The sequence below is a fragment of the Lissotriton vulgaris genome, chromosome 6 (genome assembly GCF_964263255.1).
Source record: "Lissotriton vulgaris chromosome 6, aLisVul1.2, whole genome shotgun sequence".
Lineage (NCBI taxonomy): Eukaryota > Metazoa > Chordata > Amphibia > Caudata > Salamandridae > Lissotriton > Lissotriton vulgaris.
Window position 1 is genome coordinate 1,390,931,565 of NC_141694.1, and position 18,404 is coordinate 1,390,949,968.

At 39.5% G+C, this 18,404-nt stretch overlaps 1 long non-coding RNA gene across 1 annotated transcript in view; it reads left to right on the forward strand.

Annotated features, from left to right (window-relative positions):
• Positions 1-1,851: 1,851 nt before the first annotated feature.
• The window catches only part of LOC147708910 (uncharacterized), a 53,705-nt gene continuing 37,152 nt past the window's right edge, over positions 1,852-18,404 (forward strand). Inside the window, exons 1-2 of the long non-coding RNA XR_015296525.1 lie at positions 1,852-2,168; positions 10,428-10,518. This is a non-coding gene — a long non-coding RNA (uncharacterized LOC147708910). The remainder of the gene's footprint in view (positions 2,169-10,427; positions 10,519-18,404) is intronic.

Here is an 18,404-nt window from a genome sequence, read left to right on the forward strand (position 1 = left end):
ACATGGTAAGATGGGGTTATATTTCTTCATTGGCAGCTAACATATCAGGCCCAATGATTATATGCGCTTCATTACTTAGAGGCATCCAGCAAACTATGTTGTTACTCATTACTAAACATAACTATGTATGTAATGCCAAACTGTTTCTCTAACAGAACACCCTTAACTACAGTCTTCAAACCTTTTCTGTTTTCTCTTTCTCCAGAAATCATGTTAAGAGGGAACAGAACACCTAGTGATATCAGGTGATCTCTGTATCTTATTTTGATTTTGAGCACTTACCGTATTCACTATCACTTATCTTGCAGTAGCTATTATTAATATGGTCCTGAAGAAAGCAATGACAAACACGTCTATTATTTGCTGAAACATGTCGACCACGCTTTACATCTAGACGGTCTTTATATTTTTTCTGACTGTCACTTAACTACTACTTTTTAACACTTGAAGGTAGGGTAACACCAGAATAAAGTTATAAGTACCCCCCTATCCTATTTTACATTCACTAGTTTTTTTCATTTTTTCACACCTTTTGAGCACTGCAACATCAGTCCCCAGGGTTTGATATTTTCATCCTCATAACTTGAGAAGCAAGACCCTAGTTAGACCCTACTGCCCGGCGGTGGAGCTCCTCTCAACATCAGGACCCCCGACCGTGATAGTTGATGGGCTATCCCAGCAATGGCCTTGGTGGAATCCCAAATGATGAAGGGCGGTTCCGTGTGGTGACTGATGGGCATCCCTCCTTGATCATTGTGGGGATGACTCTTTTGTCTCTGATACAATTGGTTTGAAGTTGTTTTTGGGTACACTGTGAGAATACATTGTGTGCTAGACCCTCCGATATATTTGTAGTGATATGTGTAGAGGGAACATGTTGGAGCACGGTCTTTGAAATTCCCCTTGGTCCTAATTAACTGTGTTTTGTTTGTAATCATATACTACGCCATAACCAGGTAGCTGAATGCTCCTACTACTTCTGGATCCAGCATCACCATCGCAAACAGATTTTCCTGCCTATCTGAGACTTCATCTCACAGGGCTAGTTCAGACACTGCAGAGTTCTGGACAACAATGGCATCTAAAGCACCATTACCTTCGACTACCTTTAAGAGGCTAAAGCAAGATCCTCCATCACTACCTAAGTCTGTTTTGCCGGTTTCCTTAAACATGGTTCTGGAAGACATTCGTGCTCTCCAACCTTTTATTGAGGAAACTAAAGGCCATCTACAAGCAATGGACAATAAATGGGCCTCCATGGAATCCTGCATAGCTGTGGTGGAACAACAGCTCAGCGTTGTACAGGATTCATCTTCTAAAATCTCTCTTATGGAGAAGAAAGTCTCGCAGCTTAGACAAGCGACTGAGGATTTCAAAAATAGAAATCGTCGTAAAAACATGCACATTTATGATCTCCCTGAGGGCCTTGAAGGTGACAGTCCTGTCACTTCTGTCACCTCTTTTTTGCCACAGTTTCTGGGTTTCCCTTCTACTACTAAGCTCAATCTACAAATGGCGCATAGACTGGGTCCTCGTCTTACGTCCTCATCTGCGCCAACTAATCCTCGTGGAATGTTTATTTTATTTTTACAATTCAATGACCTTCTCCTAGTACTGAATGACGCTAAATCCAAAAAGACTCTATGTTGGCATGGCACCAAAGTTTTTGTTTCACAGGATGTGTCTTCAACAACTGCTAAATGAGGTAAAGATTTTCTGGATCTCTGTCCGCCTCTCTGCTCCTTGGGTGCCAGATATGGCTTGTTTCATCCCTGCATCTTTAAAGTCACTTTCCCCAACAAGACCTCCACCTTTGAAGATCCAGCTGACTTCAGAAGATTTATTCACGCTCATTCTGCTACTTCGATGGAGACTGCTCCTCCCTCTGGATCCTGACTCTTGTGCTCCCTCTCTGCCATTATTGCATTGAAGTTATTGTGATAGTTTATATTTGTTGATCTATGTTGTTTTTCTTTTCTTTTTTCTAGCCATATTTTGCATAACTCTTGTTTCCTTTTACAGGCTCCTTGCGGTTATATTCCTCCTCTTCATGTTCCTGTTTCTGCTGCTGTTATTACTTGATGTTCTGTTGTGGTACATTCCCCCTTGTCAGGTGTGCTGTTTTTGTTGTTTAGTGCCACCTCATCCTTTCCTTTGTTCCCCGTAAGGTACGTATTATAGTTGTGATTTGACGTGTACTGTCTCCTCTTGTCTCTACTCTCTCTCCTCTCCTTCTCTTCCCCTTTTCCGCAATTTTTTCCTCTATTCTTCTAATTGACTTCCCTTTTTCCTTCCCTTGTTTTCTTTCCCTTATTCACATTTGTTTCTTGTTTCACTCTTTTACTACTGCATATTTTGTTATTTATGTATCTTTAATGGTTTTACATTCAAAGTTATCTACTGAAATGTGAAAGGTTTTGTTAACCCAATTAAAAGACAGAGAATACTTTCCCATCTTGCCTCTCATAACCATGATTTGGTTCTCTTACAAGAGACCCACCTTACAGAAATTGAGGCCTTAAAATTAAAAAGAGGCTGGGTGGTTTCAGTTTTATTCTCGCCTTCTACCAATAAGAAAAATGGTGTTATAATCTTATGCCACAAGAAATCGAACTGTAAAGTTATATCACAAGAAATTGACACAGAAGGTAGATGGTTGTTAGCTAAGTTGTTCATTAATAATGTTTCTTTAACTGTTTTTAATATTTATGGACCTACACATCCTGATTGTTCCCTTTGGCCTCTGATTACGCAGAAATGTATTCAATTTAGGAATGATCTCTTTATATTAGGAGGCGATTGCAATCAAGTTGTAGGCCCATTTCTCGACCGACAATCTCAACTTCGCTTCATTTCTCACAAGACTTAGAAACATTTTCTCAACACTATCTCTCAAACACACCTTGTAGACTCTTGGAGACTTTCCCACCTCAATGCTCTTGACTTATCTTTCTTCTCTCCTCCACACGCCTCCCTATCCCGCCTAGATAATACCCTTCTCTCTCAGTTTTTATCTCAAAATCTACTATCCTCCTCTATTGAGCCTATCTTCATCCATGACCATGTCCCAATTGTAACAAATCTTGATTTGCTCCCTCCGCATCCCAGGTCCTCCCGCTGGCGTCTTGATAATTCTCTTCATCTGGACCCTCTTTTGTTTTTTTCTTTTTGCACTTTTGCTAAGGAATTTTTTTACCTTAACAGTGACCCCAATTTCTCTACCCATATCTTATGGGATTCCTTTAGAGCTACTGCGAGAGGCTTTATTATAGACTTTGTCTCCAAAAAAAAAAGAAACGTTCCCTTCAACAAAGGAAAGCTGCTTGGCACATATTAAGACTTTTAGAACATAAATGTTATACTTCTTCGATGGACTCGGTCTCACCAGAATTGATACGTATTAAATTAGCATTTAATAAAACTGCTACTGATAATGCATCCTCAATACTCCTCTGTAGTAGCGCTCGATACTATGGTGGTTGTAATGAAGCAGGTAAGGTGTTAGCGAATTATGTCAAAACACGTAAAGACCGTACTCTAATTGATTCTATTTATTCTCCAAATGTCTCTCTCTTGCACAAAGATCAAGATATTCTCAATGAATGTAAACTGTTTTATAAGGATCTTTATACCCCAGAATCTCCTCTTTCCTCTTCTCTTATCTAAATGTATCTCAATAAACTTCCAACTCCTTTCAATTCTCATCTTAATCTTTCTGATCTTGAAACAGATCTATCCCTTAACGAATTATCCACTGCCTTAAATACCTTAATGAAAGGAAAAACTCCCGGCCCGGATGGTTTTTCTGTTGAATTTTATCTGCATTTTTCTAATTTACTACTCCCTAAACTCTTAAATCTTTCCATTCATTTTTTCTAGCAGGTAAGACAGAAGGTACCTTTCAGGAAGCCACAATTTGCCTCATACATAAAGAAGGTTGAGACCCCATATTTTGTAAGAATTATCGCCCGATCTCTCTGGTCAATGTTGATTACAGACTATTTGCTAAAACACTTGCTTTATGCCTAGACCCTCCTATGCCTCACTTGATTGGTAAGGAGCAATGTGGTTTTATCAAGAGTAGGCTTACTTCAGATAATTCTCGTCTTTTTCTTAATGTTTTAAACAAAATCCCCTCCCTTTTTCACATCATTAGCGGCCATTTCCGTTGATGCTGAAAAAGCTTTCGACAGAGTTCATTGGTCCTTCTTATTTGCTTAGTTGGAATGACACAGTTTGGGTCCCAAATAATTTCACTTATCTCTTTATTGTACTCTGCCCCCGGAGCCTCGGTATTAGTTAATGGCTGCACCTCACCTTATTTTCTTCTTCAATGCAGAGTTTGCCAAGGCTGGCCTCTTTCCCCTCTTCTCTTTATATTAGCTCTTGAACCCTTCCTATCCTCTATTCACATTGATGACTCCATTTCTGGGTTTTCTTATCGTGATCATCATTTAAAACTTTCCGCTTATGTGGATGATATCCTACACTTTATTTCTGCGCCCAAAACTTCTATTCCCCCTTTATTACATACATTTGCTTCCTTCTCCTTTGTTTCTGGTTATAAAATCAATTCAGACAAAACAGAAATTCTTCCCCTCACTACATTTTGTTTTCCCCATTCTTTTTCTTCTACTGGCTTTGCCTGGAATAGTTAAAAAATCAGATATTTAGGTATGTGGTTTTCCAAATCCATCGCTTCCTCTATTAAATTAAATATGCCTGTAGCCTTATCCCAAATTTAAAAACTATTTTCCTCTTGGAATCCCATTTTTCTTTCTTGATGGGGCTGGTTAGACTCAATCAAAAAGATGATTACCCCTATTTTCATTTATATATTTTCATTGCTCCCCTTTCATTTTCTTGCCTATTATTTTAAGGGTATTTACTCTTGCCTCTCTAAGTTTCTTTGAAAGATTAAGAAAGCCAGGATCCCCTTACCTTCTCTTTGCAAGAAAAAGTCTAATGAAGGTGTGAACTTTCCTGACTTTCGTCTCTATCATAAGTCATTTTCCCTTTGCCAGGCCTCAAAATGGCTCCTTTCCGAACCTTCCCCCTACACTCCCTTTTGGCTATCCATTGAACAAACTTTATTATCGACCTTCTCTTTTAAGGAAGTTATGGGTTTCTCTGCCAAAACCCCTTATTCCTCTCTTTCCTTATTTAAGCACACTTGTTCTCTTTTGAAACCTTTGTTGCAACCTACTCCCATTTCTAGAGAATCCTTTTGAGAATCTCCAATTTGGCGTAATTCCCTTATTCTCATTAATAACAGAACCATCTTTTGGAAAGCTTGCAGGTTAAAGAGCATCATTTGGGTCAAAAATATTTTTGATGGATTTTCTCCATGTTCCTTTCCCCAATTTCAAGCCTTATTCCACTATCCCCGGTCCTTTTTGCAGAAATTCACTACTCTTATGGCGGTTATCCTCGATACTTACTACTCTCGTCCCACTTCGCCTCTTCCTGTTGTCCAAAATTCTCTGCTTAGGTACTTCTTTCTCTAACCAAAGATTCTCTCATCTATAAATACTTCTCAGCTCCTCATCCAGAACATGCAAAATCCAAATTGGAACTCTATTGGGAATCTGACCCGGGATGTGAATGGACTATCATCTTCTGGGATAAACTTTGGTCCTGTTCTCTAAAAATTTCTCGCTCTGCTTCTCTTACCCAATCTATGTTTTTCCTTTACCATAAACTTTATCTCACCCCTGCTTCTATAGCTCGATTTTCCCACTCTACTGACTCTAATTGTTGGACCTGTGGTTCTTTAATGCTAATCTTATACATCTTCTCTTCCTTTGCCCTTTGGTTTCTAACTTTTGGGGGAAAGTCTGGTCCTATATTTCTCGCCTGTTTAATATTTCTATTTCTTATTCCATTCCTCTTCTTTTCTCTGGAAGTCTTTCTGATTCTTTAGATCTGTCCTCCCATAGGCATGTTCTCTTTGACCTTATGCTTGCTTTAGCTTTCCAACATTCTCTCTCAATTAGAAAACTCTCACAAAACTCTCCATACAACACTGGTGGAATAGTCTCTGCAATTTTCATCGACTTGACATTGCTTACGCCTCCTCCTATATCCAATGGTTAATAGAGATCTATTTTGGTTACCCCTTACTACTTATTAAGATCAGCTAGTCTTAACAGATAAATCTCGTTTAAATTCTGAAATCTTTAAACCTCCTTGAATGTTTGCTTTCTCTGTGCTTCGCTTTTTCATCTCGATTGGATTATTGTGAATATTTATTAATTAAGAGTTCATTCACATTACTCTGAAATATGCATTATTCAATTATACCAATGTGTAAGAAATGTTTCCTTCCCACCTCCCCTTCTCTCCCCCCTCCCTATCTTTCTTCCTTATTCGCTATAACATTTAAAATAGCTTCCATTTTTCTCAATAGTACTAGCCAATTCTTCCGTTATACTTCTATTTTAATATACTGTATTTTGTATTGCTGGTCTTTTGTATATCTTGTAATTTTTCAAATAAAGCTTTTCAAACTGAAAAAATAGGAGCTCAGTTACCCTTCTTTGCTTTGCACCCAGAAACCAATCCCCACACCCTAATAATGATGCAAGTGAAACTCAGGCTGGGAGGAAGGTATGGAAATTTTGCCCAAACTGTGAAAGGAGAGAGTGAGAGTCAAGTCAGGCCACGTGGTTAGTGGTGGTAATGTTCAAACTGACCTAAGCTGTGCGGAGGGTGTGGCCAAGGCTAGAGTGGAATTAAGGCTCAGGCTGTGATGGTAAGATACACAGAAGCTGTGAGAGAGAGTTATGCTCAGTTAGGGCCATGAGGTGAGTGTTAACCAAGCTCGGAGAAGGAGTCAGTCTGTGAAGGAAGGTGAGCTCAGATTGTAAGGAGGCCATACACAGCTAGTCAGAGGAATTAGGGCAAGCTTGCATAAGGAATCAAGGTCCGCTGTCACACCAAGGCCGTGAGCAGAAGTGCCAGGGACTTAGGACTAGCCAGTCAAGGGAGGCAGGCCCAGGGTGAGAGGAAGGTTAGGCCTTTACTATAAAGGATGTGAGTCCCAGGCTGTAAGAGGGAGTCAGAGTGTGAGTGAGTGTTGGGTCGAGGCTGTGAATGACATTCAGGTGTCAGCCCTGTTCTATCAGCAACAACTTTAACCAACATCAGCAGAAGCACTTGCTTATGTGACCTGGTAGTACATTTGGCAACAAAAAAGAAATATGTGGTAAAAACAATAGGAACTGTGTTAAATTGTTGCTTGTACAAATTCCAAACACTCCATAGGTCTTCTCAAGGTGCTTTAATTAGAGAATAAAATATAGACCACCAGCCTGTTTAAGCAGCAAGGTTCAACTGACAATATTTCAACCTTAATACTGATGATGGTGCACACAGCATTATGTGGTCATCCCTCACCTAGATAAGGTTCTGCTTGCCTAGGTTAAGAGTGACCTAATACAATTCTAAATTGCCAGGCATAGCATCACTAAGCCACAACAAACTGTTTGCCCATTTCCTTACAATGCATTGACATACATTTTACGAATCACAGTATACAAATGTACCACATTTATGTGAAAAATATTAGTCTAACCTCTTAAAAGGAAGAGTTGGCTTAAGCTGCAAGTGACCGAGGCAAGAGAGGTACATAGTATGAGGTTAGGTAGGCCTCAGGGGTCTAATATGCTGGTCTGTTTGCCATATGAACGAGCAAACTCTTGGCAAGGTGCACTTGTGGCTGTAGCAGCTTTGCCTACCTCTTAGTTCCACCTCAAAACCCCAGTGTACCTGTATTGAAAACCAACATTTTAAGTGATATTGGTTTACATGCTATTGCTTCTCTGCTTTTTCTTGCACCACCCTCACCTGCTGTGACCCTCCTGACAGTATCTACTGCAGCCCTTCCTTCCATCCCTACTTTTGGTCCTGCCCGGCTCTCCCTGGAAGCATGTGTTTGCCATTTTCTTCACATTCAACTTACTCTCTTGCTTTGTTCCTAGAGCCGGCTTCCAGGCCCTACTTAAACCCTGCTCACAGGGCACATGCACCACAATTAAGGGTGACTGTCTTTGTGAACTTTCCTGTTTCCATTTGTTATGGCCTTGTTATAGTCCCCTATTTCTTCTCCTCTCAACCTGACCTACCCTTACTGGAACTCAACCTCTTCTGTTTGGCAAAAGAGGGCTATATTCCAGGGATTGCACCTTCTAGGTTGAGCTCTTCAACTCCGTTAACCTCTGTTGATCCTTAGGAAGCTGTGTCTCATGAACCATAAATACTCTCTTATCGCTCTGGTAGTTTTTAGGAAACAACGTCTTCCCGAGTTTGTACCCACATCAATTGCAAATGGACATCATAGACTGTGTTCATATTGTACTGGATTTTAAGAAGCTGCATCTCTGACAGGTTGCAGCTGTTTTGTGACCCAACGACTCTCAGTACCAATGATGGTCTTAAGGAAGATATGTATTCCTTGCTTTGCAACTCTTTCACTCCTTGTTTAAGCCCATATATTCTGTTTAGACTCTTTTGGCTTTTGCAAAACTGCATCCTCCATGGGTTAGACCTCTAGCATGGGCCCCATTCACCTCTTGGCTCTAACTTTAGGGAACTGCAATCTTCATAGGTTGCACCTCCTGGGAAGCATCTGGTGATAAAGTCCTATTGAACCTCCAAGGTGAACCACACTGACTTTGCTAAACCTATGTAGATTTTACGAACTGCCTCTTCCATGGATTCACCTTAGGGATGAAGCTTATACTCTGCTAAGTTCTAATAGTTAGTAGTAACATCTTCAACAGGTTTCCAACACCACAATATGTCAATGAGAACTTGGAAGCTCTGCATACCTTCACAAAGACCATTAAATGTGATTACATTTCACCAAAATATCTGATCCCTTTGATTAATTCTCTCACTATCTCTACGGCTTTAAGGTTCCTCTTCAAAACTTCCAACCAGAGTCCTCTCCTCTCATCCCAAACTGGGCAACTGTTTTATTACAGAGGTATAATACTGAAGAAATCGCTGGTATTGACTTTTGTGTATTTCTTTTAGTCTAATGCGTATGCTTTTTGCATGATGTTCATTTAGGAGGGACTTGATTAGAGCAGAAAAAGCAAGTGTGGAAATTATGAAACTGGATCATGTGCTGCAGCTACAAGTGCTCCACTGGAACCATTTATGTTTAGAACCTGGCATGCTTAGAAACTGTATGGACAACACAATCAGTTGGCATCTCAAGAGCCTTTTGCATGCAAGATCAGATCCTTTGTACCATTACTTATGTAAATGATTGCCTAAGCAACATTTATGTAATAACTGAACTTCACCAGGAGAATTATACATATTATGCATTGATAAATCTTCACAATTTTTCCCACCTTCCTCTAATCCCTCTGCTTCCTTAACTACCCTGTCAGATCTCTTCTCAGCCTCCTTGAGCTTGACAGTTACCACTCCTCATCCAACACAAGGTCAACTCCCTCAGGGTAGAAGCCTAAGACCACCATTAACCAGGCACACACTTCTTAGCTTGATATGTTATTTCAGGGGACAAACTACAGCATTTAGTAGTTTTATAACAGTTTGCCCAAAGGACATGATCGGAAAAGCCCCCAGCCACCTCTGTAAAGGAAAAGAGGGGAAACTAGCCAACTAGCCAAAACTTTCTTATAAATTGTTTAGTTCCATTGGACAAAACTTGATAGATTGTAGACTGGTGTTATTTGAGTTAATCTAACTTTTAACAATCCATATCTGTTCTACCACAAGCAGTAATGTTGCAGCCAGTGCTTTAAATGGAAATATAAAAGTGCAGGTGCTCACTGTTAAGAGTACCTGTTTGCCAGTGAGAATTGATGACAATTGCCATTAAATATATTGTAGCAGAGAAGTGCAGGTACTCTCCTTTTTAAATTAGAGAAGTGCAGGCACTCAGTACCAGACAGTACCTGCCCATTTAAAGCACTGGTTGTAGCGTATATAATAGCAAGTCCCGTATCATGATTACACAGCTTTTTATATAGAGCATAAAGCAGTGTCCTTGACCTGTGGTCCAGGGACCTCAGGGGTCCTGTGACGCCTACTTAGGGGGTCCATGCCTGATCAGGAAATTAAATAACACAAACAGATTAATAAGGTGTATATAAATAAAGAAGCAAAATGGAAAATTGATTATTTTAAAATGTTCGGTAAATGTAAAAAAAGTTGAAATTGGAGGCAAAAAAATTAAGTTGGTATGCTCAGATTAATTAATGGAAGCATGGCAAGTGCATCAAACTGAATATAATATGGCTGATGGGTGACCTCAATTGAATTTAGAATGTTCAAATCTTTCCATTAAAATAACAATTTAGATTTGTTTTATGTTTCTTCGTGAATTAAATAAAATGCTTCATCATTTGTATATTTGTTTGTTGAATATGTGTTTTTGTATTTTTCAGTATTATTATGTGGTTCACATCATTGAAATTGCTTAGGCTGTGGTCCCCAGCTTCCAGTAATGACTCAGTCGGGTTTCACAGAAGTCAAAAGGTTAGGAACCACCGATATAAGGCATACCTATTGAGCACCATAGCTCAAATAAAATTGTGTTAAGATGGGTCTAATCACTTTTTATTTTCATATTGCTCAATCTAGTAGATTAAACCAGCACTGGCAAAGCCAACAGGTCTGTCTTTAAGGTGCTAACATACCGTGAGCATAATTTGTGCAGGCCTGAATTTTCATATTTTAGCTCATTTACGCCAGACATATTGCCTTTTGCAGACCTTCTTATGTGAAAATAACATGGGTAAAAACAATAGATAAGATACAGATTGACAAAGGAAGAAGGACATTCATACTGACAAAAAAACAACGGGAAATAAACATACATAGAATGCAAAGACACAGAGGGGAAACAATAACGGGAAAGACACACAAGAAAAAGCACTCACAGTACACTAACTAAAACGTTATAAAATATGTCCTCTGCGGTAAAAAAACAAAAAAACAAAAAGGACTTTTGTCTGTATACAATGCAAACAAAACAAAAGAGATTGCTTTCTGTATTCTATGTTTGTGTGAATAAAAAAAATTAATGTATGATGATTCAGGGTACTTTGATATGCAAAACAATGATCCAAACATGTTCTCCATGCAGTATGCATTATAGCCTGCGTGGCTAACAGGTCCACCACTCCAGTCCCTGGCTTAGCACCATATCACAGCACTCAGACCAATAGAATGCTGCATTGCAGCATTGTGATTGACTGCAGGGAGTCTGGAAATCCTAAGATCACTTAGAGGTGACTCAAGAGGTTGATGGTGGGGGTTAAGGTTTGGCTTCATCAAAATCAAAATAAACTCCACCTCCATTCCCTGTAGGATACGGGGCTCAGGAATGGGGAAATGTTGTTAGAGTTGGATGGAGGAGCCTGACCCACTCGTGCACCCAACCCATCTGGGAAATGCCAATGGAAGCGAAAGGGAGAGTGCAAGGAAGGGATTCAGGCAGCATGATTCCTGCTACGATTGTGCTGCGAAATGTTGCGTTTTCAAAGTCAGACACAGAGTGAACACTGAATTATTTTGCCAACTCACCTGACTGCCTCAAAGTATTTCCAGATTATTAACAGTGCTTATGCCTAACAGAAATCAACAATAAGGCAACAACACCTATGGACTTTCAGTTCATGCACAAAGGACTATCTGCAATGCACTGTGGGACATGAAGTATGGTAATTTTAGGCACGTGATTCACTTCTTTTTAAAGCACGCCCGAGCACACCTGAGCTTTTGCACTTCCTTCTGTGAGCATGGCGAACATGCCAAAAATTTAGATATGGAAGCAGACGCTGCTGAAACTTTGAAAATGAAACCTCTATATCTCGTGAACAAGGTCAAAGTAATTGACCGAAACATGTAGGGCATGGCAAAAGGAAAATAACCTTGCCTGGAAAATCTTCCTGAAAACAAGTGAGTGCGTCTTTACTGCACCACGAGGTGCGTTGTTGGAACATATATATATATATATATATGTATATATATATATATATTAACTGAAGAAAACAAAGGTTTCAGACATGTTATAGTTATGAATTATCATTTAAAAAACCTTGCCTGGAAAATCTTCCTGAAAACGAGTGAGTGCGTCTTTATTGCGCCGCGAGGTGCGTTGTTGGAACACACACATATATATATATATATATATATTCCAAAAAGTCGCAGTTTACCATCTGCTTCCCGCAGAACAACGAAAAGAGCGAGACCACCACACAAGTGCAGTTTCTTCAGTGATTTATTCGTGCCAAAATTCTAGCCTGCAATCCACCATGACGCGTTTCGCCTCCAACAGTGAGGCTTGATCACATAGCGTGTCATGGACACAAACAAAGGTATTTAAAGTGCAAATGCTCAAATGGATTCAGCTGTGTCAGTAACCAACATAAACAGTGAGAAAATACTACACGGTTCCGACAAAATATAAAGGGCATAGTGCCCTTGAGGTTCAATTGATTAATATACATCAAACAAATCATGGGTTGTACTAAATTATAAAATGCATATGATTAAATTCATATATTTACACTTCAGTTAAAATTTCCAACCCAATTAGAAAATTCATGTATGTACATTATTTTACATATAGGTATCTACACTATATACAAAAGAAGTTACAATAATATATGGTATACGAACCCAAAAGTAACATTTTCATTCATTTGAGGAACCAGTCATAGATCTCACTGTTATAAGTATTTAACCCATGTGGGTATAAAGAAAGTAATCACATCCAACACAGACTCAAAGATCCAATTCATTGGTGCGCCTATAATATACCCTCTTTAGGATACTGCAGATCAATCAAATTAATTAAGTGAAAGTGCGAGTGATAACATTAAAAACATACTACAGATCATAACAAGCTGCATGTTCTGGTTTATATATATATATATATATATATATATATATATATATATATATATATATATATATATATATATTTATATATATATTTTTATATATCTATATATATCTATATCTATATATATATATATATATATATATATATATATATATATATATATATATATATATATATTTTCAAAGTTCGCAGCAAGCGTTCCCTGTTACTGGAGCTCATGACCCTACAGGGCGGCCTCATGAAGGAGCACAGGGTGGCCCCTTAGATACCATCACGGCAGAAACAACGAAGTGAGGCCCAATGCAGGAAACGTTCTTTATTTCAATTCTGATTGCAAAGCGCCTGCTCCCATGAGTCAACGTTTCGGCGTCATGCCTTTTTCCCAGACTGGAATACAAGCGCCCAGGTGTGTGTAAGCAGAATTAAATAGGTCCATCACGTGACTGCATATCACGAACTACTGGTCCCAGTGTGCATTGTGCAAGGTTGTAATCCATGGCAAAGTTCCGTTTTTTTGCACAAGCACGTTGGAAATGGGGGTTTTCATTTCAGGGCAGTCAGGTGAGTGAAAATACCACTGCTCTCTGTAGGCTGTTGTATACCCTCAGAATGCCGTTTCAATCTGCAAGATCGTGCCAGGAAATAATCCTGGCCGAATCCCTTCCCTGCGCCAATGTCTTTAGCTCAAGTGGCATTCCTCAGTAGGATGAACGGCGCAGGTGGGCCAGTCTCCTCAATAACAATTTCAAAGTTTGCAGCAAGCGTTCCCTGTTACTGGAGCTCATGACCCTACAGGGCGGCCTCATGAAGGAGCACAGGGTGGCCCCTTAGATACCATCACGGCAGAAACAACGAAGTGAGGCCCAATGCAGGAAACGTTCTTTATTTCAATTCTGATTGCAAAGCGCCTGCTCCCATATATATATATATATATATATATATATATATATATATATATATATATATATATATATATATATATATATATATATATATATATATATATATATATATATATATTCAATGAAAAAACCATAGGTTTCACACCAGTTATAGTTGGAATTAGCATTTAAAAAACCTATTAAATTCACTGAAAAAACCATAGGTTTCACACCAGTTATAGTTACCTGGAAATTTTACTGACATAAAACCATTGAAATTCCCACGTTATAGTTAGTTGGACTCACTATAACTTGCGCGCCTGCAATGCACTGCAGGCGCCGCGGCTAGGGTGACTGATTCCGGAATCTGGGGATCACGGTTCGATCCCCGGTGCCGGCGTCAGATTAGCCCAGCACCATGTGACTCTGGGCAATAGCTTGCTTAATCTTCCCCCAGCGCCTAGAGACCCTTACGGGTGAATGTGGATTATTATTATTATTATTATGATGTCACATATTACATCACTCATGACATGGTCAGTGACATCACTCATGACATGGTCAGTGACATCACTCATGACATCACTGATGACACCATCCAGTGAATGTGTGTCTTTCTGAAAAATAAATATGTTTTATATTTGTATATGTAAAGGTCGATGGAAGAATAAATGTTTAAATAAGTGTTTCAATGGATGTTTTTAAAAAAATGATTGATTAACTGGCTTATTAAGTGTATCTTAGTGAATACATATATTAGCGAGTAATGTTTAAATATTTAAAGGTTTGTATCAGTGTTTCACTTTGTGTATAAGTGGCTGCATGGGTTAGTGAGTAGCTACATGTGTGTGTATATGAGTTATTAGATGTTTTTTTAGTATCAGTAAGAGTGTCTGTATGGTTTGGTGGAGGTATTACTTAGCACATAGATGCATCAATGACTGACTCACTGTTTGTATGTGTTTTGAAGACAGCTTATGTGCAGGACTGTATGGGTGGATGAGTGTGTATATGTGTGTGTTAGTGAGTGAATGACTGTCTCACTAGTGTCTTTATCAGTAACTACATATGTTTTAATCTAGTATATGGAGTATTGATGTATATAAGTGAGTAAATGTGAGAGTGAGAGATTGTAAGAGTTCCTGTTTAAATAAGTATGTGTTTCTATAAGTGATTGTTTAAGAGAGTAAGTATGTGTAAGTTTCCTTAGAAGTAAGGTGGTAGTGGGTGTATAGCTGTATATGCAAATAAATGAATGTTCAATAGTTTATTTGCATGTGTGAGTATGTGTGTGAGTAACGTGTGGATGACTGTCGGTGTGTAACAGGATGTATAGGTGTATCACTACATACGATGAGTGAGTAAATGTATGAGTGACTATATAGAACTGTTGGTGAATGAGTGGATGTGTATATAGATGGCGGAATTACTGAATTGGTTGTTGTAACTGGTAGGGAAATCTCTATGTTTTTGAAAATGTTAGTTTCTATTTTTGAATATGTGTTTCAAGGGTTACATTACACTGAAAGGAGGTCTGTCACTCTGTCACAAGGATGGTGTCATCAGTGATGTCACGAGTGATGTCACTGACCATGTCATGAGTGAAGTAATATGTGACATCATCAGCAGTGCATTGCAGGCGCACAAGTTATAGTGAGTCCAACTAACTATAACGTGGGAATTTCAATGGTTTTATGTCAGTAAAATTTCCAGGTAACTATAACTGGTGTGAAACCTATGGTTTTTTCAGTGAATTTAATAGGTTTTTTAAATGCTAATTCCTAACTATAACTGATGTGAAACCTATGGTTTTTTCAGTGAATTTCATAGGTTTTTTAAATACTAATTCCTTTCTATATCGAGTTTGTAACCTACGATTTTTTTTAATTTGCTGTTTTGTGTGACTATTAATTAGTATTATTTTTTTATAATAATATTTAATTTTTTTTTTATTTTTTACTAGTTTTTCTTGGGGCGCTCTGGATCCGAGCACCGGTAAGCTCTCCGGAGAGCGCACCCAGAGCACTACTTGCGTTCATGTAAAAAACATATGAATGAAAAGTAAATAATAACGCAAGACATTTAGTACCATACATAAAAAAGCGGTTTTTTTGAATAAGGAAATGAAAATAATTTTGCATTTCCGTGAAACTATCAAAACGTCACTTCGGCACGCCGCGTAAGCGCCCCCGGAAGCGCCTACGTTCGCGCCGCGTATGCGCCCCCGGTAGCGCTCCGGTGCACGCAGCGTTCAGCGCCTCAAGTCATGTGACCTTAAAATAACACTTTTCATTGGTTGGTAACAGTTTTTTTTACAAAGAATGAAATCCCCACCCATTTCCTTCACTTCTTCTTTCACGTTTGTGACTGAAAGACCTGCCTTTTTTCTCTTCGATCTTGCTTGGTTAATCATGGCTGCAGGACCATCCAGCAGTGAAGATGAGCCTGAATTCATTGATGAAGAGCCTCCTCAGCCAAAGGTGAAAGAGCATTTCATCTGGAATTTTTTTTCCATACCAGATGACCAGAAAAAGGTGAATGCTCCAAAAGGGAGTGCAGGATCTGCCATACAGTCCTTTCACGGGGTGACCCCACTAAGAAATATTCATTTGGGAACTCCACAATGCTTCGCCATGTGGAGAGGAGGCACCCCCAGAATTTTGCCCGGGAAAGTGTCAGGGCTCTGGCACAAGAGGTTCCCAGTGATGGGGCCTCTACATCCACCGGAGGAGCAACTACTTCTGTGAGGGGGCGATCGCAGGAGCTGGTTCCGAACATTCAGCCTGCATTCAACAAAGGTGTCCTGAAATGCAGATACTGCGATCAACTACTTACCTTTGGGGAGCAAAGTATCCTGCTCATGGTTCGAGCATTGGAGAACCATCGCTGCCGTTCCCAGCCCTAATTTTTTTTTTTTGCTCCTGTTGAGCAGTTTCCATTCCCTGTTTTGTTTCTGTTCTAAAAAAAGAAAAAATAAGAAAAAAAAATAAGTTCTTTTCAGAACTACCTCCAATTCTCATCAAAGAGCTATAGTCTTAAAAAAATGAAAAAGAGTAAGTGAAGTGGAGTGCATTGATAATGGAAAGAAATTGAGTAAGAAAGAACAGAAAGGTATGAGAGAAGAAAGGAAGTGAAGTAGGGGGACTGAAAGAAGGTGAGTGTTGGGAAGGAAAGTAAGGAGAAGGAGAGTGAACATGGGGAATGTGGATATTCAAAGAAAATGTTGAAAAGGAACGGGGGTGTGGGAGGGTAAGAAAAGATGCATTGCTGGAGTTGCATCATTTTTGTGACACACTCCAGCGATGCATCACTTTTGCGCTTACAGATACGTCTGAAATACTGACGTATCTGTAAGTACGTTCGACATAATATGTCATACATTTAATATGACGCATGACTAGAAGACTGAAGGCCTCATTTATGAGGCCATGCGTCACTTTAACGCCACCGGTGCGTCACTTTTTGTGACGCACCAGTGCTGTAAATAATGCACCTTATTCAGTCATATTTACAAAGTGACGCATCTAGGTAGATGTATCACTTTGTAAGCCCCTGCGCCACATTAAACCTACGTCAAGTGTAATGTATGCAAAAGGGACGTATTGACGCAAGAAAGGGTCGTAGAGGTGACGCAGTGAAATCTATGAGATATCACTGCGTCACTTTTATGACGCTGTTGCGTCCAAATCTTACGCCTGTTTCACAGCAGGCGTGCAGGCCCTTTCACATGGGGCCTGGCCCCATGTGAAAGGATGCATTGCTGGAGTTGCATCATTTTTGTGACACACTCCAGCAATGCATCACTTTTGCGCTTACAGATACATCTGAAATACTGACGTATCTGTAAGTACTTCCGACATAATACGTCATATATTTAATATGACGCATGACTAGAAGACTGAAGGCCTCATTTTTGAGGCCATGCGTCACTTTAACGCCACCGGTGCGTCACTTTTGTGACGCACCAGTGCTGTAAAAAATGCACCTAATTCAGTCATATTTACAAAGTGATGCATCTAGGTAGATGCGTCACTTTGTAAGCCCCTGCGCCACATTATACCTCAGGTGTAATGTATGCAAAAGGGATGTATTGACGCAAGAAAGGGTCGTAGAGGTGACGCAGTGAAATCTATGAGATATCACTGCGTCACTTTTATGAAGCTATTGCGTCCAAATCTTGTGCCTGTATCACAACAGGCGTAAGACTGATGCAAGCCCTTTCACATGGGGCCTGGCCCCATGTGAAAGGATGCATTGCTGGAGTTGCATCATTTTTGTGACACACTCCAGCAATGCATCACCTTTGCGCTTACAGATATGTCTGAAATACTGACGTATCTGTAAGTACTTCCGACATAATATGTCATATATTTAATATGACGCATGACTAGAAGACTGAAGGCCTCATTTATGAGGACATGCGTCACTTTAACGCCACCGGTGCGTCACTTTTTGTGACGCACCAGTGCTGTAAATAGTGCACCTTATTCAGTCATATTTACAAAGTGACACATCTAGGTAGATGTGTCACTTTGTAAGCCCCTGCGCCACATTATACCTACGTCAGGTGTAATGTATGCAAAAGGGACGTATTGACGCAAGAAAGGGTCGTAGAGGTGACGCAGTGAAAT